Source organism: Camelus bactrianus, chromosome 18 (assembly GCF_048773025.1).
Source record: "Camelus bactrianus isolate YW-2024 breed Bactrian camel chromosome 18, ASM4877302v1, whole genome shotgun sequence".
NCBI classification, from domain to species: domain Eukaryota; kingdom Metazoa; phylum Chordata; class Mammalia; order Artiodactyla; family Camelidae; genus Camelus; species Camelus bactrianus.
This window is the reverse complement of record NC_133556.1, coordinates 7,157,543-7,183,725: the sequence shown is the minus strand read 5'-3', so window position 1 is coordinate 7,183,725 and position 26,183 is coordinate 7,157,543. Positions and strand designations below refer to the sequence as shown.

The following is a 26,183-nucleotide window of genomic DNA, read 5'->3' as shown; positions in this document are numbered from 1 at the left end:
AAGGCCAGGGGCCTCGCCCCCAGGCAGGCACAGGATGGTGAGAACCGGCGTTCAGGGGCCCCCGGATGGGGACAGAGTGCAGCCACTCCAACCATGGGGAACAGAGCTGCGAGTGGGGCCTGCCTCCACCTCAAAGCTCGCACAGGGGAAGAAAGCCATGCGTGCAAGTAATGACACAGGGTGGGACAGAAGAAGGGCACAGGTAACATGCGACAGATGCCCAAGGGAGAGGCCTTCTCGCTGAGTCACAGAAGGAGGCGAGAGGTAGGGGGCATATGAGCCAGACGAGGCTTGGACACAGAGGTGAGCTGGGAGTGAGGCGTCCCAGAAAGAGGCAAATGAGCAAAGGGGAGAAAGAGGCGAGCCAAAGGTGACCAGGCCAGCGAGCCACTCGGGGACCCAGATGCAGCCTAAGAGGCGAGAAGGCCATGGCCAAGGGTGCAGGGATCAGAGTAGGGCACACTCCGGGAAGGCTGGCCCGAAAGCCGTTTACAAGACGAGCCAGAAGAGGCAGGCCTGGAGGTGAGGACAGTGATTGGGAAAGAAATCCTAGGCAAAGGTGGTAAAACCAGAACGGGGGTGGCGGTGAAAGAGGGAGAACGCGCTGTTCTCCAGGGCTGGGTGAGGGAGGTGGCGCGGGACCACGAGAAACCTGCTTCTGGAAATCCTGGGAGCCAGCAGGCCTGCCCGATAGGAAAACAGAATCTGAGGAAAGGAGGCCCTGGGAGCTGAGGGCAGGCCCGAGGCCAGAGCTCTCGGGGGAAGTCCACCGACCGGGAGAGGGAAACAGGACACGGACACTGAAAGGGACAACAGCAGGAGGCCAATGAGAAAGCCGAAGGCACTGGTGAGGGCATCACCCCAGAGAGAGAGCAGCGGGGTCAAAAGTCAGAGATTAAGACTGACATGACTTAACACAGCTCAGACTGAGGGAGCCAGAGGCCTGCAGACAGAGTCTATTCCTCTGGAAGGTCGGGAGCAGAGGTAGCGAGAGGGTGGTTCCCGGAGAGTCACTGTGATGAGGAGGAGGACAACAAAGTCCAAAAGAAATACATTTCCTGGTGGAAAACCTGGAAAAGCGAAGGCTCTCCTGCAGCCCCATCTGCCCAGCTTCCCGGCGCCCCCATGCCCCCAGCAGCCAGCGGTTTCTGGCCATGGTCGCTGCAGTGGTGCTGAATCTGATGTATGGAATGTCTTTATCCCACCTCTGCCACACGCATCTTGTTTTAGATTAAATCAGCTTCTGAAGATCAAGGGCCAAACTCATTTACTTTGTACGTTACCTTCCCTGAAAAAATAGAATCCTTTCTACCTGGAATCTAACAGGTGCCAGCATTCCAGGGCTCTCCTTTAAAGGAAGAGTGTCATGTGTTTAGCAATCAAGAGATTCTAATAAGGTTTCCTGCTTAAACAGCAATGAGACAACTGGCCTGGTCATTAAACAACAGGTTACCACGTGCAGCCTCTAAGGCCGGTCTACACTAACAGCGACGGCCCTGTGTGCCAGTCACCTCCTGCCCATCTTTCGTTTTCTCCATCCCCCGGGTTAAAAGGAGAGCCTCTGAAATGGAACTTAGGTTGCAGGAACCTTACTGCTTCCCTGTGTCTATGACTAATAACCAGACTTAAACTCCTTGGCCCTATCTTTCTGAGCTAATCTTCCATCCCCTACCCACTCTGCAAAAAAAAAAAAAAAAAAAAAAAAAAGATTGCTCTGGCTACACTAGCACACTCACCCTCATTCCTGCCCATTCCTCACTACCTTCCTCTCTGGGACCCTCTGGAACTGCTCTTTCTCTCAGGGAAAGGATCTAAAAGAAGCAGCACCACCTGCACCTCCAGAAGCGGATTACAGGAGGATCAGGATCTTTGTAGAAGGCAGAATGATCTCTGCTCTGCTTCCCACAGGCTGTGCTGGTGACTGTCTCCCTGAGAGACCCCACCTCAGCCAGGAGGGGGGCCGGGCCCCAGGGTGGATGGAGTGGAGAGGACATGGACCCCGAATGGGTAGGTCACAGTTCTGGGAACCAGGCAGGCGGGAAAGCTGCTCAGGAGGAAAGTGGCCAGTAAATCCGGACTCCGGCCTTAAATGATCCCTGGTTGGATGCAAAGGCGGCTCCACGGGTGAAGGCAGCGCTGTGGGGCTGGGCCTGGTCAGACCCCGCTTCTCTGAGCCTCAGGATGGGCGGCACTGAGCTCAGAGGAGAGCAAAGCACCCGGAAGGCTGGCGCAGGCGGGCGCCTGCGAACGGTCAAGAGAGCTCCTCTTTTTAGAAGAAACATGCAAGCAGTACAGGATGGCGGGCCTGGGGCCAAGCACCAGGAGAAGCAGTCAGGCTCTGGAGGTGCAGACAAAGCTGTCAGGAAGGAGCAGTGCAAGGAGATATTCTGACGCGTTCACTGGAGTTTTCTGTGGGTCCTTTCTGACTCTATCAAAGGCCAAGTTCCTCGTGACACAGGAAAACTGACTGCCTATGCCTTCAGGTTGGAAGCCTCTGCAGGAGGCAGAGGAGGGGCGTGAGGGGGACCCAGCCTGCAGAGTCTGCCCGTGACAAGCAGCAGACCATGCACCCCAGGCGTGGGAAGCTCTGCTGGCCAGCGGGCCTCCCACAACCAGCCGGCTGCCCAGCCAGGTTTTCTCTATGGCCCTTGAGCTGGGAATGTTATTTTACACTTTTAAATAGTTGCGTTTTAAATGAATAGGTAAATACCGACATAATACCCTGATTTTTGCCTCTTGCTCGGCAAGGCCTAAATATTTAGTGCCTGGCCCTGTAAGAGAAAGTTTAGGGCCCCCATCCATTCCCTCATTCTCTTCCTTTTCTCTCCCCCCGCCACCCCCCCCAACAGGTGTGTGAAGGTGAGAAGGATGAGCGCGGCTTCACATCCGGGATCTCAGGCCGCGTGGGCTGAGCCAGGAGCCCAGGGCCCACGGCAGCCGCATCACCACCTCCCTGTGGAACCTGGGCCACAGTACCCGCCTCCCCGCATGACTTCAGCTAAAAGGATGCTGTGAACATCAGAACATCAAATGAGATGTGGGATATGAATGTATTTTTTCAAAAGCTCAGAAGACTGTGGGGATAAAACTCATCATTTGAGGTTATTTATGAGCTGATTTATCAGCCAAATTTCTTTTCTTTTCTCATAAACTTGGAAGCCTGACATTCTCTCTGGGTCCACACAAATATAGTGTATGTGGGGGGACTCGCTTAGCTGACCAGAGCAGTCTACCCCGCGGCTCCCCGATCCAGTTTCACCACCAGGTCAAGCTGACCTCCCTGCTCCTCCCTGGCTAAGCCCATCCGGCCGGAGAGAGGCTGCAGCCGCTGGGAGAGCTCGCCGGCCTCCACCCTGTCGTTCAGAAAACCTTTCTGACCCTGCGTCCAGACTTACATGAAGGGAGACAAAAGATTGAGCCATAGTTTTTAGGAAACCCAGACCATCTAGACGTCCCACATAAAGCACCGAGCAGCTCAGGAAGATGAGTGATTCTTACATCTGAAGTCGCTCTAAAACGGGTCCCAATTTGAGTGACACCGTTGTGACCTTATTACCTTCCTTAATGTAATGGCCTATGATGGTCAAGTACACCACTCTGAGATGGAGAAATCTGAGTCTTTAAAAAGCCTTGGGCAGCCTTACAGAGCGGAGTGGCAGGGCTGGCCTGGAGTCCAGGCCCCTGACCCCCTGGAAGGCCCAGCTGTGACCATAAGAGCCCCTTCCCTCCAAGTCCAGGCACCACTCCCCACAGCAATCAGGTTCTACTATTTGCAAATACAAGGAAGGCGGTCAGCCCCTCCAGGCTACTTTCTGGGCAGCTGAGAAGTAACCTCCTTTATTATGACAGCTTCATCATGGAGTGTGTCAGGCGGTGGGACAGTGACTGTCCCCTGAGGGATCAGAGGACCTGCTCAAGAGGTGATGGCAGCAACTAAGAGGTCCTTGTAGGGAGGGAAGAACTGTAGCCGAGGGGGAGGCTGTTCACAATGCAGTTGCTGTGGGTGGGAGAGGCTGGGTGGCCCACAGCTGTCCTTAGATCCACAGTGACCCCCACCTACCTGGAGGCCCGCAAATACACTGTGATTCTTTGACAACCAGGAGTCTCATCCGAAAGAGCCAAGCAAACCTCATGACAGTCTCAAGCACAGAGGGGACTGAGTGCACAGAGGACCGTGGCCCAACCTCAAGGCATCCTTGGGCTGGGGAGGCCGCCACCTGAAATTCTGTTTTAGCTGCTAAGAGCCAGACCAGACCCCAGAGCCCCTCGGGGGCAAAATCTGTGAGGAAACATGAGGGGGAATGTGCCACGGAGCAACAGAACCACCCCAAAGCCCACAGCTGTTGGTGCAAGAGGGAAGGGACCAACCCAAACCTCCCCCGCCCACAGCTCGAGGTGACACGCAAAAGTTGGCACCACACGCCATTTCCCTCACTTCATACCATAGTTCTCTGACCAGTTCTTGGTGAGATTTTGGTAAATTAATCACATTCTTCCATCCACACAACTAAAGAATAAACAGGGACACCTCAAACTTCAGGACATTCAGTAGTAGCAGTGAAGCCCCATCCGAGCAGAAGTAAGGTGGCCTGTGACGACTCTCCCCCGAAGGAAGGAGTGGGTTTTGCTCAGCACACACTTACTGAGTGCCTGCTGTGTGCCCTGCATGTGCGTGGCTGGGAGGATCGGCCTGCCCTCTCCAGCTGCAGTTCCACAAGGAGGACAAACATGCAAATAATGGCAGCAGAGCATGAAAAAGGCAAAACAACAGCATTTCCAAGATACAGGCAGAGTTAAGAGGAGGGCAGGCCTTAGAACACACCTGGGCTGCTCCACATCCTCACCGGCTGAGTCACCTCCTACACGAAGCCCATCCAACCTCCCCCCAGCCAAGGAAGAACTGAGTGTTGGTTCTGGGTCCCCAAAACTCCAGACACCCTGTTTACAGGTCCCAGACCTCCCTGAGACGCCCCTGTGGGCTGAGCCATGCCTTACTGATGTTTCTGTTCTCAGCACAGGGCCAGGAAAATAGGGTGCATTTGATGTAAATGTCTGTTAAAGAAGGTAAAAGTGGAGAACAGGCATTTCTCTCCCCCATGCTTCCTCCTCCCCCTACCATCACAGCTCAATAAACAAGAGCTTTTCAGTTAAAAGCCAAGGAACCCAAAATGAAAAGTTACTTTGTTCAGGAGGGAGAGATCAGCTGGAGCTCTCGGGAATATCGGAGATAAACGCTCATGGATGCCCTTCCAGCCCAAGCCTGACGGGTGGGGGAGCTCAGTCACTTTTTAAAACACCCCAAGCTATCCCATGAATTCTCCAAGTGAAGGCTGCAGGACATTGGCCAAGAGTAAATAATGTTTTAAAATAGCTTTCCCTAAATACTGGTGAGCCCTCACCTAACCTGTTCGCCTTCTGGGGAATGGCACAGACCCCATCAAATAAATAGTTTGCTAAAAAGTGCAAATGAACCTTTGAAGGAGGATGCCTGGTGCCCACAACCTGGTTACTTGTGGAGGAATCTAATGCAGGATGAGGGTGACCGATTCTACAGGGAACTTTTTAAAGTTCAAAATGCATGGAATAGATGATGCTCTCCAGAGAAGAAACTGTTTAAAACTCTTTAGAACCAAAAAAGTTATTTCCCCACAAGGCAGATGAGAAAGAAGCTGGGTGAACACGTGCTCAGGAAAACATTTGGAAGTGGTTTCATTGACAAGTTGCCTGCTAGAGAGGCTGCAGACAGAGTCCGATTTCTATTTTAGTTCTAACGTCAGGAGGGGAGCTAAAGACACATGTGTCTCAAGTCGGGGCAGCTGCTTTTACAAACAACTCAAAATAGAGACGCTTGAAAACACGCTGCACCCACACGCCGCCGACAAGACCGACAGGCTCTGGTTTGGGATAAAGGATTTCATTTCCTTACCAAACGTAAAAGCTTCACAACCTAGGCCATTTTAAAGCAGATCTAATTCAATACATTTGTCAGTAATCTTAAACCCGCAGCCGGACGGCTCACGGGGCAGCCCAGACCCTCGGGAAGGTTTAATCTTGGAAGAGATCTGGCCGCAGCAGTCCTGCTGCAGATGAACACATCACCCTCTGTCAGGGGGTCTTCTCGGGCGATCTGTCACAGGCCTCAGTGGAGCAGAAACCACACTCAAATGCTCTAATTGTGGGGTTCGCTCCAGGAGTGGTGGCTGTCCTGCCGCCTGGAAGCAGCTGACATACATCAAAGAAAAGCTGGCTCCCGAGCTGGTGTCTTTGCCAGAAGATTGAGATTTCTAAGTAATCTTTTAACGTGGTCATCATCAATGAAGTTCAAAGGGGCACATGGAGGCACAGCCCGTGGAGAGTGAGGGGGACCCCACGGGAGAGGAGGTGAGAGCTGCCTTTCACGCAAGCACAACCAGGTAATGATGGGCACCCCAAGAACTGGCCGGCCCTTCTCTCCCTAACAATCAGCTCTCCCCACCTCGAGCTGGTGTGGGACAGCAGATGCTCCGAGAGACGCAGGATTTGGTGGCCCAGCAGGGCCATCGTGTCCTTCCTGCCGGTCTGCAGGGCCGGGAGGAGGGTGGCGGGAGGAGGGAAGCTCCGCAGGAGGCAGCGCAAAGGTGTGGCCTGAGGGCCAAGAGGAAACACACTTCAAAGCCCTGCCACAAACCTGGGAGGTCAGGGGCCTTTATCTATCATCCCCCTGACATAACAACTTCCCCAGACTTCAGAAAAGGAGGAAGAAAGAGCTGGATGCAGGCCTGTAGACCAGGAAGCAGCTCCCTGCCCACGTGGGCTGCAGAGCACCCTGGGAAGTGGGCCCTCCGCCCCGCCAGGGCCTGCTTGGGGCCCAGATGCCGAGGCTGCTCTTGTGGTTCCAAAAGGCCAATTTGTGTAAACAACAAGGTCCTACTGTACAGCACAGGGAACTGCATTCAATACCTTGTAATGGCCTATAATGGAAAAGAGTATGAATATATGTGTAACTGAATCACTATGCTGTACACCAGAAACTAACACAACACTGTAAATCAACAAACTTCAACTGAAAGAAAAAGGCCAGTTTTTTTCACTAGTGATGGGTTCACTTTCAGGAAGACTGAAGTGGGGAGAGCCAAGCCCCTCCCTTTTTCTCCTTCCTGAAACCCTACAGGCCCACGCAGGGTGTGGAAAAATGGCTTCTTCTGTGACAGGCAGTGCTGGCGGCAGATTAAACGGCGGATGCCTTTCAGGCAGTCCTGGGTGAACCTCGGCCCGGGGGATGTCCTGTGCCGGGACGCCCCCGCCCTGGGGCAGGAGCGGCTGCCTCATCTCTGCACGCCCAGGTTCAGCTCTGCAGTGGGGGCCGTGGTCGCCTAGGAAACGTGATGAAGCAGAGGCGACTTTTCCTGAGGCTCTGAAGGCACAGTACCTGGCTCTGTGTTAGTTAGGTCCTGGGGTGGAGACGGGGGGCACACAGCCCCAGGTCTGAGCCCTGCGGTTTCAGACATAGTAAGTGCGAGTGTGAGCTGAGTGGTTGACACGTGGATAGCGTGTGCTCCCGTGGCCCGGAATCCCTGAGACAGGGGAGGCTGGTGAGAACCACTGTGTGGGTGCCGGTGGGGCCAGCAGACCTGGGGAGGAGGGGGGCCTTACGTCCAGGCACTCTGATCCTTGTTAGCCCTCCCAGAGAGCCTCACCCTGGGAAGGGAGAAGCCTCAGCCCACAGCGGGGCTCTGAGCCGCACCTGCCGGCCTCCTCCACTCACGGGCTCGTGCTTCCAGCAACTTCCTAACCCCAACTATAAAACAGGGAGGAAAGAAGACAAGCGCCCAGCTGTGGCCAGCCCAGTGCTGGGCTAAAGTGCACACAAAGTGCTGAGGAGGGGCCCTGGGAAGAGCGGCCCCATCGAGATGAGTGTGTCAGAGAAGTTTCTAGAGGAGGCTGCTTTGGACAGGTACTTAAAGGGGGTGCACAGTTTTTATGGGGACTCAGTGGATGGCAAGGTCAGGAGCGGGCCACAGTAGAGGAGAAAGAAGACAGCAAGGGGGTTGTATGGAAGGAAGGAAAGAAGGGAGGGAGGGAGGGAGTCATAATGGAAGCTCTGCATTTTGGAGCATCATTTCACTTTCTCCCTCGGTGTGTTCGCGGTGGTGCTGCCACCTCCAGATCTGCTGGGGGCCCTCCAGGCACACCTGGCGAGGGACAGACAAACCCAAAAGAATGACTCCCCGCAAGATGCCTGAGCATGGGGGACGGTATAGCTCAGTGGCAGAGTGCATCTTAGCATGCACGAGGACCTGGGTTCAATCCCCAGCATTTCCATTAAAAAAATAAAGTAAGAAAAACAAACAAACAAAAAAGATGCCCCAGCAGCTGGGCCCGGCTGCCGTCCACTCCAAAGGCCTGCAGGGATTCCGAGGGGCAGATGGGCTCGAGAGCCTGGGATCCAATTCGGTGCGGCTTTCCCACTGACCCCCTGCCCGGTACCGACCTGGGACAGAGGACGGCAGGTTGGGTGGTGCCCAAGGTCACCTTCCAGCCATCCTCATGTGCGCGGCCTCCCCGGGAAGTTCTCCTCCACAAAAGGTCAGACATCTCCACCAAAATGTAAAATAGGCAGATGGCCCCGCAGCTCTTGGATAAATACGCATAAGCACTGCCAAGCTGACTGCGAGCTACCCACCAATCTGCTGAGTCCCCGTAAACACAAATCGCTCTGTGTTCACCAGGATGATGTCGGCTTGCCTGCGGGACCAGGGCCAGAGCCATGTGCTTTTCCAGCATCGACCAGAGTTTGGCACAAATAAATCTTAAGTTTTCACCACTGCCATCTAAAGACATTTTATAATAGTCTACAGGGTTACTTCTTTTTTTTTGCACTTTTTAATTCTGTAACCAAAATTACTTCCCAAGTAAATGGTTACCTGAAGTTCTGCCAGCATTTATCATACCTGACCCGCACCTCAGAGATATCTGGTTAAGATCGTTTCATCAGAAGGCAGAAGGCCACATTGGACACCTGCAGGTTCAGCTGGTTGTCTTATAAGATAACTCGTTCAGTTTTAAAAGAATGACAGAAACAGCAGGCGCTCTGCCACCACGCACGGTGCCTGCGGGTTGTACAGGCAACGTCCTCTGGAGCCCACGTGGCAGGAATAGGTAAGCCAGGGTGGCTTTAAGGCGCCTTCTCAGGAGAAGCTGAGGCAGAGTCCCAAGAAATCCAGGCAAAATAGTGGGAGCTGGGGCAGGGGGTGGGATGGCTTGTGCCTGGAGACCCCAAACCCCAACAGTTCTCCACAAAGGCCCATGGCCTGGCACCAAAACCGTGTTTCTCTTCTGCAACAAGACAATGCTCTGAGTTCTCAAATGCCTTCCCAAAACTAAACCAAGACCCTCTGTGACATCCTTGGAAGGCAGGTAACACATAGGTTACCGAAGGCAACAACAGAGAAAGGGGACGCCTTCAGCGCAGGTCCCTGTGCAAGTCTCTGGGCAGGGAAAGCCAATTCAAGGTGTGTGTGCGGCCAAGATGTCTCAGAGAGATTATCACCAAGGTATCACTAACAGATCTAGGAGACCTAGGTAAAATAAAAAACAATACAAAAATAAAAGGATGGTGACTCCTCAGGTATGAGAGAGAGAAAAATGAATGAGTCAAGGCCCTTAGGAGATAAAACCAGCCAGTCCTGGTACCATGTTGATAAGGGGGGAGTCCTTGTGCGGTCACTTCTGGGCTGCAGGCAGGCAGGGGTCTGTGGGCAATGGGGCCACCAACAGGGAGGTGGGGAGCTTGAGCAAGCGGAGACATTCGTCAGCCGTGGACACGCCGGGTTTGATGCACAGAAGGCAGCTGGGTAAATGGACCCAGAGCTGGTTGGGTTTGGAGCTCAAAGGACAGAGAATAACGAACTGCAGCTTTGGGAAGGGCCCAGCCTCCAGCATAGACAATGTAGGTGTAACGGGCCATGTGCTGCTCCCGGGAGCACCACAGTGACAGAGGGAGGGGACCCCAGGAAGCCAGGGAGGGTGTGATGAGGTGGGGGACCTAGGTGAGGGCAGTCACAGAAGAAGGGAGGAGTGCATTTTTGAGTGATGGGGTGATTAAGATGAGGCTTGAGGGAACTATATTCATTATCTTGTAATAATTTTTTATGAAAATCAATATATGTATGTGTATACACACACACACACACACACACACACACACACACGCATGCATGACTAGGACATTATGCTGTACACATTGTAACTGACTATACTTCAGTAAAAAAATAAATGTTAAAAAAAAAAAGATGAGGCTTGAGAGTGTCCTCGGCCCTTGGAGACACGGTTCGGGGATGGTGGCTGAGGCCAGAGGGAAGGGGTTGGGGACAGAGTGGGTGGCGAGGAGAGGACAACAGCCAGCAGGGCCAGCCCTGTCCAAACTGCTCAGAGAGGTTCAGAAGCCTGCGTAGGCCACACAGCAAGGAAGCGTGGAGCTGCTCCTACTCTGCCCTGGGTGTGGGAGGGATGAATAAATTCATCAACCGCAGAGCAGTACGGTCTCGCTGAGCGGCAGTTTGCTTCTTTCCTGCATCAACAGTTCCCTGACATACTCGGAAACGGGAAGGTCAGTGCCCCTGAGGGAGGCCTCAGAGCCACCCCCAGTGGACGCCAGACACTCTCCCCTCACCAGAGCAGCTGCAGCTCTCAGCCCCCACCTCCCGCCGAAGTGTGGCAGCCTCTGACCTGTGACCTGGTCTTGGGCATCCCTCGAAATCTGCCCTGGACCGGCCAAGTGTTTTCTCCGGATCCTAACTGCCTTCGTGAGACCTGTCGCCACGCCCAGAAGCTGGAGAATGTTGGAAAAGGTAAGGACTTGGGGCTAAGCCCTTCTGTTCATACAGGGACAAGCTGAAGCCCAGGGAGACGGGACCAGAGCTGGATGCGGTCGGCGCAGCGAGCCCCGGCCCTCCTCGGGCGGTCAGAGGCCCCCAGACCCGCGGGCTGGAGGTCCTACACACTCACACATTTTTTATTATTCCCGATTGAAGATGGAACTATTTTATTTTCTAAAAGTATACAACTGCCATAAACAAAAACCCCGCAAATAATACAAGAGAAGATGGAAGCCTGGGCAGCCCGCACCCCAGGTTTAAGCCCCTAACAGTCTGTGGCTCCTCGTCCAGACACAGGCACCGCGGTCAGATGTTTGCTCTTTAGTATGTGGGTTTCCTTCTCTGAAATAAGACCTAAATCAGTGTCACCCCGTGGGCCATAAAGCCGCTCGGGAGGCATCTATTTCATTTACGAACATGCACGGAGCCCCCGGCTGGGCCCTGGGCACACAGCCGGGACGCTGCCTGGCCCTCCCTCCGGGACCCAGCAGTCACAGGTGGCATCTGAGGTGAGGTGGCAGCTGAGACCCAGCCCACTAGCTGGTTACCTCCCTTCCATGGGCCTGAGATCCCCAACTCCAGAAAGGAATAGGCTGGAGTTTAAGCTAGTGATTTACAAACTTTTTTGTGTCTTCAGTTGTAGAAGACTGTTTTCAAACAAAACTTTCCAGGGACGCACAATACCGCAGCACAGATGAAAACCGAGTGGCTCAGGCTGGAGATGGTGCGGGTGGTTTTTAGGCTGGCCCCCTCCCCACTGGCCCTGGAGCGTCAAGGAACTCACTGTGAACCTCCCAAGCCCTTTTCCGCCCTGACCCCCTGTGACTGTGGCTGCACTTTCCTGGGACACAGACCATGACTGCGGTCTCAGCAGTGACCCTGACCACCCCGCCCATGTGGCAGGCTTCTCTTGAGTACAACACTTTAGCCAGCCTTCTAGGGCCCTTCAACCACTCTGCCCGCGGTGGTGGTGGGAACCCAGTGTTTTGCTGCAAACTTTTCCTTATGGACAGTGTTTTCAATGAAGTGAAACTGGCAGTGCGGGGTCTCATGAGCCCCTGGGGAAGTGCTTTCCTTCTGATCCCAGGGTGGGGGACGCCAGCCTTGCCACCTGTGTCCCTGTGCACTAGTTCGCACCGGTGGGAGGTTTTAAAAGCACTGACTAGGCTCAGTCACGATATAAAAAAAAAACATACTGAAAGGAAAAAGGAACTCTGAAATCCTCCTGTGGCCTTTATTCTGTGACTGCAACTGGCCACCCTCCCCCTCCAGCGCATTCCATCAGGACAGTGAGCCGCACTGTCAGGTACAAAGGCTAAGGGCTGGGGGGTGACGGCAGGACAGACAGCCAAGTGGTTCTCCCCGACCAGACGCAGGGAAGTCCCGGGTCTTGTGACTCCCGTGCAGCAGCTACTGCGCTTATCTGGTCTGCTTTCAAGTTCATTTTCTCTATATACCCCCCTTGACTCTTTATCTGCACGCAGATGTTATTCTGACACAAAGCCGTTTACCCAAACATCGATCTACAGCAGATGCACCCAGAAACATGCACAGGAGGGAAGAAGGACCCAAACGGGCTTTCTCTCCAACTAACCATAGCGCTGGGCCCCACGGAGCCTTAGGGTCCCTCACCTGTCAAAGGGGGACATAACGGTACGAGCTTGGAGAAGTTCTGGGGCAGATGAGCAGGGACATACGTGGAGTGGAACCCGCGTAACTGCCATCTGCACCTGCTCTCCCCGGCGGGGCTGAGGCTGCAGGATCCACACGGGGGTAGATGACTCCCGCCTCTCAGCCTCTCCACTTGTCTCCACTGTGGTGAGGCTGTCATTTCATTCAGAGTTACTCCCCAGAGCATAAAAATCCACATACAAGTGACAGCCACAGAAAGTGTGTGCAGACACTACATTTCCAGTGTCTTCTTTTGGGGGTGGTGGGGGGTTCACATCCCCACCCTGGTCTACCGTGTCACTGCCCTCCTGCTCTCCATACACCTGGAATCTGTGCAGCAGGGGTGACAGAGTATTGGGGCAGGAGCTGAGGATGTGGAAGAGCTGGAGGAAACGGTGCTGGCGGTTCAGGACATGGCACCTGCCCTCCAGCTGGGCCCCAACTCACTCGAGAACCCAGGTGATCACCACTCCAGCATCAGTTTCCATCAAACCACATTGCTGCCCCCCATCAACTCCAAAATGCCCTCGAACTCTTAAACATCATGACCTTTAGCTGAAATTAATGCTGGGCATGGCCAGCAGTGACTTGGGTTTGGGTTTGGGTTTGAGTTCTGCCCCTTGGTAGCTCTGTGACCTTCTGTGAGAGCCTGGAAACCTTCCTAGTGCTTCTGAGCCTGCATTTTCCCATCTGTGAAATCAAGAGATGATTACCCCTCCCCAGGAGGCTGCGAGGTCACATGAAATAATGGCTGTACGGCGCCAAGCACTGCACCTAACCGTAAAGCCAGCCACTCCGGCTACTGGCATCCTTGTTACCATTGCTCAGTGCACACAGAGTCCTAGGCGAGGTATTCCTGGGGACAACGTTGGGATCAGACACCATCTGGGGTCTCTGGTTCCAAGTCTAGTGGCAGAGGGGGTGCGCCATGCAGGAAGGCAAGACAGGGCGAGGAAGGAGCTGTGGGCGGGAGAGAGGGCCTGGGAAGTTCACAGAGGGACCCTGGGTGTTGACAGGCAGAAAGGGAAAGAGGAGCAAGCCCAAGGGCCCTGGAACACGGCAGATTCTGCTCCTGGAGGGGCTCCGGATGCCTGAGTGTTAGGCAGAGACAATGTTTGGTACTGGCGAATGGGACGCATCTCAAAGAGCCCTGGAGTGTGGTCAATGTGGAGGCCTCGTTCCAAAGGCCCTGAGGAGTCAGGAAGACCCTGAGGACGATGGTGATGGAGAGGGTTGGTCAGGCCACAGCCAGAGACTGGGAGGCTGTCCGCAGGCTGCAGGGTAGGCCTGAGTAGCGCAGTGCCTTGGGAATGAAAGGAAAACAGCAGCCGAGAGCCATGGGACTTCGGGGAGATCTGAGGCAGGAGGGGAAGGGGGACGGAGGCGCTGACTCATCGGAGAGGCCTGCGGCTGGTGGAAAGGAGTCTTCAGGAAAGCTAAGCCGCCCAGGGCGTGGACACCACAAATAGAGCTTCAAGCTTTCACAGCTGCCGGGAGAGGTGACACTTTCTTTGCAGCTCACTGAGAACTTCAGGGTTCAGTCTGGATTTCTCACCTCTGACCCCAGCCCCCTAACAGGGATGATACGAGCTGTGAGGAGTGAGCTGGGGACACTTAGCAGACACCAGGGTGACTCATTCCGAGCAGTTTCTGCCACCAAGACCGTCCCCTTTCCTGACCTTGGCTTTTCTTGTCAATAGTTTAGACGTCTTTCCAGGGTAAAGGACACTGTGTATTTGTTTTTAATCTGCGTAAGGAATTGCACGGGGCCAGGCTGATTCTGTTAATTTGCCCTTTCATGTCTGACCAGCTCTCCTGAGGCCCCTCCGATCGCCGGGACACCTCAGTGACCAAGAGGGACGCCGTCCCTGCCCTTGTTTCATGCAGGGGAGCCCGACGGGCTCCACGGCCACATGGAGTAACCAGGATAACGAGCCCTAATGGTCAGCCACGAAGCACATTTCTGTTTTTAATTTTCTTTTCTTTTCCTTTTTTTTTTTTTTAAAAACACATTTCTCTTTAATGAAAAAAAATTTCAGAACTTTCGTAACATGACTCTAATCTACCACGGACTTCAAAATAAGCAGTGGTCTTGGACTCATCATTTCTTCCATGAAACTCTATTAGGAACTATTGCCAGTAAGTTACTGTGCTCTTAGAGTATCTGAGTTGGAATCGAACGGCGGGTCCTACAAAACCCCCTCCCCGCGAAGAATCTCACGATTAGGACGAAAGCAGTGCCCCCGAGCCCGCGGCGCCTCATGCGAGGACACCTGCACGCATCTGGTCCTGTGCGTACGGCGCGGGCTGCGCGCTGGGCACTGTGATAGGATGAGGTGGCGCTGACCTGGAAGTAAACGAGGATCACAGCCCCTCGCGTTCCTCAGAGGCGGAGGTCCTGGGCTGGCAGGGTCTCTGCGGAGCAGTGAGGGAAGCAGAGATGGGGCAGGAGCGGGAGCAGGGGGACTGGGATGCAGGCAGTGCTCATGGAATTCCACGGAGCCCAGCAAGCCTGGAGACACGCTAGGGCAGTCATCATGGCTCCCGGGGAAGGAGTCGGACTTGGCCTTGGGCCACAGGCAGATGCTGAAGGATCTGAAGTAGGGCCCTGAGAGGATGAGCTTAGTGCTGGAGAAAGAGCATTCGAGATCAGTGACCCCGTGGGACAGTGGGGACGAGGTCTGGAAAGATGCCTGCTCTAGAGCAGTGGGGTCCAGGGTCAGGCCCTGGTCTTCTGACGCCAACCCAGTACTACTTCTTATCTCCGGAGCCCCACCTGCTTCAGGCCACGGGGCCCACGGGGCTGGCCTCCATGCCTCGTCCCTGGGATCCTCACGGAAGCAGGTGAGCAGAGACCAGGCCTGATCCAGGCTGCGTCCCTCCCCAGCACGATGATGGGGCCCCTGGAAGGGCCCTGCCTCTCGCCCTCCTTGGGAGGATTAAGTAAAAGGATACAATGGAGCACGTAATAAGTGTTCGGGAAATGCTTCTAGTTCTCTCTTAAGTGAGTCACAAGATGAATAGGGTTTTAATCCAATCAACTGAGAGCACAAACATTTTTGTATTTTCTTTCCTTGTAGAAAGAGCTCTGCATTCTAAGTAACAAATAAATGCCTTGAAAACAAGCTCTTGGATCGCAACCAAAACAAGGAAAAACATGGGAATTCAACATTCTTCTTGGGGAAGATAGAACCACTGATCTCAACTGATGAAATTTTACAAAAATATCAAGATCTAACCCCGAGTGCATCATTACCAATTCCAATTACCAAGTGTTATTATCACTTGAGCAAAATTACACATAAAGCCAGGCACCATTTCCTAACTGTAAGTGTTCTTGAATTGTCTACCAGGGGCTCTGGTTCACATTTCAGTGGTTTAACAGGCTCCAAGCTTCCATCGGAGATGCACTGGCTTCAGCAGCTGTCGGGCCTGAGACAGCCCGGGTCCTCCTCCCAGGAGGGCGCCTCAGAGGCCAACAGCACGGAGACACTCTGGAGTGTCACTGTGTCAGGTGCCTCGCTCCAAAGAAGCCACATTCCTCGAAAAGGTTCTGGAAAGTAAATTTCTGCAGCCCTACTGCGTAGCCTGTTTACAGAACACCTGTGGGAACTTGCCCTGAAGAACAAGGAAGCTTTTGTGACAGTAAGATTCACCCCACATCAGTCTGCTTTGTAAGTTGCGTTTCTCACGCTCAGCGACACCATCACTATTTACTGGGCACTGTGCTCTGTACCCTGCGCTGCGCTACATGCTGTTTTATGGATCCCATTCAATCACCATAACAGGAAAGGGGGCGGTTCCTGCTGCCGGTCACATTTTACAGAAGAGGAAACTGAGATCAGGGCGCTCAGGGATGTCTCTAGGTCACCTGGCCAGCCACGGGGGCACCCACAAAACGTAACAACACGTCTCCGCTGCATCTCTCTGCCTGTTCTGGGACTGTCAAGTCTGCAGTGCACATGGTCTTGGACTAGAACTCTCAGCAACGCTGCGGGTGACCTTGGAGCTGCCACCATGACCTTGGATGAGCTGCTTCAGAAGGCAGCCAGCTCCTCTTGGCCCCGGCTCCCCACACCCTGCCTGAACTGCAGGTACCAGCTGTGTCTGGGGCACAGCACTTCCCTGTGTTCCAATCTGAACCCCAGCTGAACCCCGGGGGTGGGGGTGGGGGGCTGGCTGTGTCCCCCCCAGCGCAGGAAGCCCCTTCCCAGAGACGCTCCATCTCCCCCCGTCTGCCAGCAGCAGGGCAGCTCGGAACCAAAGGTGAAAGTGTCTGAAAGCCAAGACTGTAGACTGTATACACACAGCAATTTGTTACTGTGAAAAACCATCTGTTTCTCGGTATTACAATCCTCAGAGGGCAAATTATAGCTAGCGTTCAACATAAAACATCAATTTAAACCATCAACTATTCATAATTTCAATTCTTTATTGGAAACCAAGGACATAAATGTCAGGGAATAAAGCAATATTTCTTTTATTAACTGTTCCATTCATCTGGCTATTAAATAAAACCAGGGCCCCAATAAATGGCAGGAGTCCCTGCCTGACAGCCACACCAAATAGCTCTATAATTCTCAGACATTTTAAACCAACGAAAACTGCATTATTTGAAAAGTTAGAAACTTTCATATATAATAAAATTAAGATTAATGCGCTCTTAATACCTTGCGAAACTGTTTGCAGTGCCCTCGTATTCAAATATATTTCTTCTGGTACGTTTTATTTTTAACCAGCGCTCGTTTTGTACCGAGAACGCGCTGGTTTTATGACCAGGCTTTGCATCGGATGCCAGCCACCTCCAGTGTTCTTCTCTGACATCTAGTTTTCCCAGGCTGGAGCCACTTTCCACTGCTGGGCCTGGGCCGTGCGGGGCATCACTTTGAAAGCACAGCTCTGGGAGCATGAGGCCCGTGGGACACTCACAGAACAGTTACATAAAGGTGGCCTGATCTAGTGCAGGGCAGGTCTGGTTGCAAACAATTGTTTTATTATTTTTAAAGAGAACAGTCTGAGCACTTGAAAAGGAAAGCCACAAAAGATGGAGGAGGATATTTACTTGAGTGCCCTTTGTGGACTAGGACCAATACCGAGGTTTCCATATATGTTGTCTCGCAACCATCCTGCAGGGTGGATACATTTTACAGATTAGAAAACAGGTATAGAAGGGTGACTCACCCACTCATCTTATCCCTAGGAGGTACACGTACATGTTCACCGATGAGGAAATAAAGATAAATAAGACACAGGGCCCATACACAATACCTTACAGTCCGCTGGCTGCGATCCACACGTAAGTGACTGCTGAGTGTGATGGGCCACAGCAGGGCGGGGGTCCTGCAGCAGGAGGAAGACTGAACCCCACACTCCGCGGAAGGAGGAACACTAGGTGATGGATGGGACATGGGGAAGCAGAGCTCCTGGGGGAGGAGCCCGCACTTGGGCTGAGTTTTATGCAAATACTTTCTTTTCCCTTTCTTTTTCAAGATTTAATTTCTACAAGAGGAGTTGCTACCTTAAGGAGAATTATTTTAAGGAGACTACAAATGACAGCATTAAAGAGAGATTTTTTTTAATTTGAAATGCCCACAACCCACCCCAAATCCTGAGCAGAGTTTTACTCTTCTGGCCCCACAGTCCTTGTGGCCGGCCTCGTTGTCGCGCTAACATAAACATCTCCACATTTCTGAACAGTATTGGTGATTTTAGATTTTAGTGGCTGTGTAATATTCCTTCTGTCAGTAACTACTGGCTGCATGAATGAACTGGCTGATTGACAAGGGCTTCACTCGGGCACAACACACTGCAATCCACCATACACTACGGGGGTCCTCTGTCCCTGCCTGGGGGGATTAACACTGTCCTTGTGCAGATGAGGAAACTCAAGAGGCCCTGTGACCTTTCCTTCCTTTCCTTAACACTAAATCCAGAGCTGCCTCCCTCCTGCACTGTCTACGAGATGAGAGTGTGTTCAGGGACTCTGGTGTTGGTGGTGTGTATGGGGTGGGGGGTGATGGAGGAGGAGGGGTAGGCTGATGGCTACCGGACACCCCAGCCTCTTCTGCTTCCTGGGGACACGTCAGCACTCCCCACGACAGAAGAGGTAAACGACTTTTTATTGGTGTATCACTGGCCGTAGCTGAGTCATACCTTTTAGCCTGAAATGCAGGTCAAGAGAAAATCCAGCCATCAACGGGCAAGAAGACACCTGCAAAGATACACACGCTTGCACAACCTCCCGGGGTTTGGTTTGCTTTCTTGCCTTTGCTACTTTCTTATTTCAGGTCATCCTGGTGAATACAGAAAACAAGTGTGAACTTTCCCTCTCCTGCCTCGGTGAGCCCACGAAACCTCCCTGGTTTCATAAGAGTCGAGGCTGGAAACTTCAGAGCCCCTGACATCTGCATTCACAATTTAAACACCATTCGGAACCCTTTAGATGTAATTTTAATGAACACACATCTGTGGAAGAGAATGACTGAGAGCCCCCCTGGGAAGGGCTCACCGCCCTCGTCTGGCCAGTTATCAATCGGTGGTTCCAGGAAGCCCAGGCCTGACAAACCTTCCGTGCTCTGACCTGTTAGTCATCGTTCATTAAGTGGACATTTCAGTGCCTACTGATAGGCCAGCCACTCTGATGGATACAGAAACGAAACAAGTTTTTGTACTCATGGAACTGACATCCTAAGGCGGGGAGAGGGGACAGACAGACAGACAGTGGATTAGGAGCCGGTAAGGGCAGTGGAGAACACAGAGCAAGGCCAGGGGGATGGGGATGTGCTGGGTCAGGACTCACAAAAGGCAGGGGAGGAGTGTTCCTGTCACAGACCTCCCGCTGCTCAGCTCCGGTGGCCAGGGAGGGGCATCTGCAGTGCTCACTAAACCGAGCCTGATGTGCACAAATCAATTTTCCGTTTTTTTTTTTTCTTCAAAATTACAAAAGACACAGCATGTAACTGGGTGGTTTTAAACAACAACAACAACGCTGGGGTCAAGCAGCTAGGAAACTGGATGCAAAGGCTGGCTTCAGAGACAGGAGGGGAAGGGCACGTGGGCTCCTCCTGGGGCAAGAGCCCCGCACAGGGCAGGGAGCCTCGGCTTCTGGGCCCAGGAGGATCACGGGGTTGCCTGCCTGGCTGGGGAAGTGAATGGTAAGGAGCCGGCTAAGAGCAGGAGGGGGCCGCCAGCATCGCAGCCGCCGCCCCGTGGGGCAGAGGGGAGGAAAAGCCCGAGCCTCGGGGCCCGCCTGGGAAGCGACCTGCCCCTTCCTGTAGACGGTCTTTCTCTGTCCCGGCGCCAGGTAGGGAAGAGTCGGGTCTGTTCCTACAAAAGTTCTTTGGCTGTGAGATGGTATTCCTGGCAGGCAGCGTCACTGCCCCGGGAGGCCCTCTTTTATCACAATATTAATCACGGCCTCCGCGGCCCAGTCACCCCACTGTCTCTGCTTCATGAGCGCAGCGCTGGCTTGAAGGCCCTCCGCCCACCAGCGCACCGCCTCCAGTGCCTACCACGGGCCTGGCGGCCACAGGTGCTCAAAACACAGTCCCTGAGGGAACAAATGAATGAGGACAAAAGAAGCGGGAGCCCAGTGAGGGGGCCCTCCAACCCCCACTCACGGGCTAATTAAGAGCCGCTGGGTCTCTCTGACTTCAGGCTGTTTCTGAGTTACTATTACACAGGGAAGACAGCAGCAGGGATCCTTTTGACCCAATATTTGATTTACAATCGTATACTGATAATTAATTATGTGGTTTATCTAATTGCAATTCAAGATCGAATAACATCAATTTTCTATGCTTGGGCTTTTGCCAAAAGACTCAAACTTATAAGCATTACCGAATTTAAACTTGGCTCTTCTGTATGTGATGATCAGCTCCAGGGTGACAGCCCCAGGAGCCTCCCCTCCCCCTTCTGCCCGGGGGCCGGTGCACCAGCCTGCCTCACAGGGAACCCAGAACCCACTTCCCAGCCTCACAGGCTGGGGCGTGTTAGTGTCTCTCCTGTTGCCTGCTGGAACATTTTCTGAGCAGTAAAAATGTTCCTCTGAGAGCTTACATCTGTACAGCTTGTACAGGCGTTAAGTTCCTCACAGATTAAATGGGCGCTCCCAGCTTTTTAAATGGGCGCTCCCAGCTTTATGGGAAAGGGTGGGAAGCCCCCTGTAACTTGTGATCACGGGCCATTATCCTGTCCTCAAGAATACCCAGCCAGCCGGTCAATGGATATTTACTGAGCACCTATTACGTCCCAGGCTCTGTGCCGGGGGCTGCAGGCACAGAGTGAAATGACCACCAAAAGGTCCCTGCTCTTGTGGGGCTGACATCCAAGTAGGGGTAGACAGGAGAGACAGAGTATGACCATCACAGGATGATAAGCTGAGATTGGGCCATGGGTGCTGGGACTCCTGGGCGTGCCGGGAAGGAGGACTCACGGGGCACAGACTGAGGCAAGGGCAGGGCGTGCTGTCGGGGCTGGAGCGCTGGGCGGGGGGTGCAGGCTTCCCACGGCGCAGGGAAGGGCAGGAGGAAGGCATAAGAGGGTCCAAGCTGGGCGACTATGTGATCTGAACTGCATTAGTTAAGGGGAAGTGAAAAGGAGGAAAGGAAAAGGATATTCAAATTCTAGTTTCAGTCCCACTGAAATGGAATGGAGCCTAATTCAATCATTCTCTGTAATGCTTCCCCTGAGCCGCAATGCAGGACGGCTGTGCAAAAGAGGCACACGAAAGCTTTACACCTCGAGAACAACGAGACACAGCAGACCTGTGTAAATTTAGAGTTTTTCAATGTGTGATTATGCTAGGGTCCTAAAGGCCAAAATGCAGCCACGTTTACACTGTCGTCAGATCTTTTTTTTAATTTTTTGGTTGGGGGGCGGTAATGAGGTTTATTTATTTATTTTAATGGAGGCACTGGGGATTGAACCCAGGACCTTGTGCATGCTGAGCACGTACTCTACCACTGAGCTCCCCACTTAGTCATCAGGCTTTAATGGCTGCTCGAAAAGTAAGAGAAAGAAGAGGGAAGGGATGGTAGAAATGTTCAATTGCAGCTCTCTGGAAAGCCCTCAGGTGACCACTTCTACAAGTTTTGGCTTTTAGGGAAAATTCATTTTAAGCCCCTGCTCCTGGTCTGGGTTTTTAAGGAAAGATTCCTATGTGTGTTTTTGGTTCACAATCCCCATCTCTCAAAGACCAATTTTTATTCCCTTTTATTCAGAATATTTAAAAGAATACTACCCTGGGAAATTTATCTATCCCTTTGGGGAAAAAAAAAAACCAGTTAGATCCACTCCGTACACAAAAATGCTGTCAGATGAAAAAAATCAAATGAAAACCCAGAACTCCTCAATTACTGTAAGAGGATATAGAAAAAACATATTTATATTTACAAGACAAGTGACAGGGCTCAGGGAAAATATCTGCAGTATATAAGAGAGAAAGAATCAACACTACACTCACTAGAAGCCAAGAAGGACCAAGAAGACAGGCAACAACCTATGAAAAAAATCAGCAAAGGACATCAAGAGACAGTCACGCAGGAGATACTGTTGGCTGATAAACATACTAAGAGATGCTCAGCCTCAATGAACTTAAAGGAATACACATGTATTTTTTTTACCAGTGGAAGAGTAAATAACTGACTCACCTAGCGCTAGTGAGCCTGTGAGGAAAACTGTCCTTTCTGCCCACCTGGTGAGGAGTGAGTGACAACTGAGGCCGCCATTTTTGGTGCCAAGTTGGCGGAACCAGAAAAGGGAAACACGTACATATATACCCTTTGGGCCAGCAATGTCATACATAAGAATCCATCCCACAGTCATGCTCGCACAAGCGGTCAAAGACTTGTGAACAAAGATGTCTGCTGCAGTGTTCACGCATCCCTCAGACATTTATGTACTGCCTACTGTATGCAAAAGACTGTTCCCAATGCTTGAGATGATCCCATGGACAAGACAGAGATGCCTGCCCTTAAAGTCTCATGGAGAAAAAACAATAATCAAAACAAGTAACTCTACAGAGACATAGAAAACAAATTTATGGTTATCGCGGGGAAAGGGGTGGGAAGGGATAAATTGGGAGTTCAAGATTTGCAGATACTATCATATATAAAATCAATAAACAACAAGTTCCTACTGTAGAGCACAGGGAACTATATTCAGTATCTTGTAGTAACCTGTAATGAAAAAGAATATGAAAGGGAATATATGTATGTATTTGTATGACTGAAACAGTTGTTGTGCACCAGAAATTGACAGAACATTGTAAACTGACTGTATTTCTAAAAAAAAAAAATAATTGTATACCGTGCACCTAACACTGGTGATCTCTGAAATGGGGGGGGGGGCTTTGGTTTTTTTTTTTGTTTGTTTTGCCATCTGTAGTGGTTTAATTTTCATGAGCATCTTAATTTTGTAATAAAATATTTTAAAAATAAAAGAGCCGTTGCATGTCAATTCTAGGGGGGCTCTGTTCCACAGATGGGTGACAGCATCTGACCACCTTCACCCTCCATAGTCACCGTCATGGCAAATGCCACTCACATGCCTCCTGTCTGCACCGCAAACACTCTGCTAAGCTGTCCTGCCTCTGGCCCTTTAAATTCATTTATTACACATGTAATGCACAAATACATACTTATTGTCAAATTTAAGAAAATAAAGACTAAGGAATCAAAAAGTAAAAGGCCCTCCTTGCCTTTCTGACTGTCACCACGGCCAGCCGCTCTTCTCTCTGACACAAAAGGCACTCTTTAGAGTGAATGATCCTCTCCTAAGCTAAAAAGGACAACCTGTAATATATCTCCATCTATATTTAGATTATAGAATTAGATCCCAATTTAGCTGACTTTCATCTTGGAGTGTGTGATGTTTCCCAGGACTGCCTGAATTAGATTTCCTACTAGTTAGAATTTCCTGTAAGCTGGGATTAAAAGCTCTCGTTTCCCAGTTTCTATCTTAATCATTACACAACACTTTGGATTTCATAAGAAGTTTTGGAAATTTTAATGTGGTATCTCACTTCCTAACAATCTATAAAAGATAGGGAAGAAGGAAACTCAAGAGCATGGTTTAGATGAGAGCGCACCAGGCTGGGACTTTAGGAGACTTGGTTCTGTAGCTGTGGCTCGGGTCACTCATCCTAGGGTCCAAGTCCTAATCTTTCAAATGAGGATTTGGGGTGGGGGGGGGGGGAGGTCTGCACAGAGCCTGTCCCATAAAGGCTAATTGATAAATGTTGTTTTTCTTTCCCTCTTTAAAACTTTTTTTCCCAATGCTGGGGTTCCTGAGGGGGACTTCTGGGGGTGCTGGGAATGTTGCTGATCTGGGTGTTGGAACGTGGGTGAGTTCAGTTTGGGAAAGTTGACTGGATTTATACATAAGGGAGTGTGCATCTTTCTAGAGGTACATCCAACTTAATTCAAGTGGTCAAAGCAAACTTGTTCCCTCCAGTCTCCAGCTCTCCCATGAGCGGGAGGCATCCTGGCGTTGGCTTGATGGGGAGGGTTGAGATAGCCTCTCACAAAACACACGTGCCTCCGAGGGGCTGCCACATGAGTGTGAGATGAGTCGCGCCTGCTGAGGTCACAGAGCCACTGGGAAGTGAGTTCAGACTACAAGGAAAACCCAAAGGTGCCCAGGCTCTGCATTCTGCTGGAAGTGAGTGCCTGGACGAGGACAAATTCATTCTTCCCTCCTGAAAAGTACCAGAATGTGGAAGCACTGATTTCAGCCGCCCGAGAAGCAAACCTCTACAGCGCAAGTGTCATTTTTTAGAATCAAATAAAGGAAAGCAGAAGCTGGCTGGACGGGTCAGTAATTGGATCGGGAGGTTTTCACCTGCAGGTCACTGATTGGAACCCTGTTGGGCTCAGTGGTGACAGGCGTGACTCCTTGCAGGCATGAGGCCACATCTCTGACTGTGGAGGAGGAACGGTGCCTGCTGGGCACCATGCAGTGGGCTCCTGGGCCCCTCCTGCCACCCACGACAGCTAGAGAGAGTGTGCCTGGGAGGCGTCCTGGGTCACTGGGGCCTCCTCCTCTGGGAGACGCTTCACCTCCCTCCCCCAAGCCAGCACGTGGTCGCCCCACTGCCCATAGCAACCTGGTCGAGAAGAGGCGTGGGCCCTGCACTAGGCCAGGGTCCTTCCCAGGAGTTTTGGAAACAGGACTAAGGGCTGTGAGGAGTAAGGAAAGTCTCTCCCTCTGGTGGCTGAACCCAATCCTGTGATTACAAAGGATGTGCTGAGGGCACGTTCTATGATGTGAACGCAGCAGAACAGACCACTGGCAAGCAAAAGTCAAGGGAGAGTCAGAGAGCAGCTGTGCCCACGGGTCGGAGCCTCCCTGGGCCCCTGCCGCTCCCAGGCTGTCAGTGATATGGGCTCCGTAAGCTCCCCCGGCCCCCACTCAGAACCAAGCAGATTTAAGCGGGGTGGGGGTTCTTCTCTGCTACTGAGGGTCAGTATTTCACATGCCACATTTGCCCTGTAGCTAAAATCAAAGCGTCACCCACACCTCATAAATCAGACAGAAGTACCTCTACCTTGAGAAATAAACATCCACTCCAAAAACGGGCCTGTAATTTTCTTTCCTTCCTCTTTCAGACAGATGTAATGCTACCTCTGTTCATCTAGAAGATAATGCCAATGGCATGTGCTTGCCAGAAACTTCTGAGCAATAAAACCGAGCTTAAAATACTCTTCATGAGGATCCTGGGGAGCAATTTTTACAACACCAGGAGATCTGTGCATTTCCTAAAGGAAAGCTTTGTTTTTAGTTTTGTTTGTGTGTGAGTCATGTGACTCATCTGGTTGCCCTCTTCACACTGGGTGCTGGGAAGCTCACAATCAAGTCTGTGTCTTGTCACTGTGAAGTGTACGGGGTCTGGGGAACATAATTTTGGAAGGTCACCCCACTCAGGGTCTAATCACCCTTTTTTCCCTCCCTTTATTTCTTTTCCTTCCCACCAGCTCCCAGCCTCATTGCCTTGTTTGCTGCACCTTTGCAAGCCATCTGAAATCCTTTTGGCAGCAGGCAGAACACAACCAACCCACAGGGCAGAGATGGCATAGTGGCAAGAGCGTGGTTTTAGGGTCAGACTCACCTGGACTCGATGTCAGCTCCACCACCTCCTGGCAGCCCCACCCTGGGCCAGCCAAGAACCATTATGAACCTCAGTCTCCTAGATGCAAAATGGAGAAAGCATCTTTCCAGGGGGATTGTGAGGATTTAATTAGCTAATGTGTGTGGATGTGCTCAGCTGGGTGCCTGGCACAGAAATTAGGTGTTTAATAAAAGTCACTGCCCCTTCTTTCCACTGTACTGTTCCTTTGTCCCCTCTCCTCTTAACAAAGCGAAACTGGCAGAGATGTCCCACCCAAAGTCCCGGGACAGCCCTGGGCATCTCTTCCCTCCGAGGGTAGGCCTGGGGAGACCCACTCCTGGAGATTAGGCTCAGCAATCCTGGGAGGGTGGTCCAGTGCCAGCCCCCCTGTACCATGCCTGGTGCAGGGTCGGGGGGCAGGGGGCGCGGGTCTGGGCTGCCTACGGAAGCCTGTGTCTAGGACGGTGTTTCCCTCAACACCCACACGGGGAGAGCTGCACCCCACCCTGTGCTCCCCACAGTCAACGGCATGGCAAGAAGCTCTGTCT

The 26,183-nt window shown here is 52.1% G+C and overlaps 1 protein-coding gene and 1 long non-coding RNA gene across 13 annotated transcripts in view; one reads left to right on the top strand and one right to left on the bottom strand.

Moving 5' to 3' along the window:
* CUX1 (cut like homeobox 1) overlaps nt 1-26,183 on the bottom strand; it is a 353,997-nt gene that overhangs the window by 198,154 nt on the left and 129,660 nt on the right. The gene's annotated exons all lie outside the window — the stretch shown is intronic.
* Nucleotides 4,957-17,344, top strand: LOC123616243 (uncharacterized). Its single transcript, XR_006724140.2, has 3 exons — nt 4,957-6,413; nt 10,562-10,829; nt 15,608-17,344. It is a non-coding gene; the product is annotated as an uncharacterized LOC123616243 (long non-coding RNA).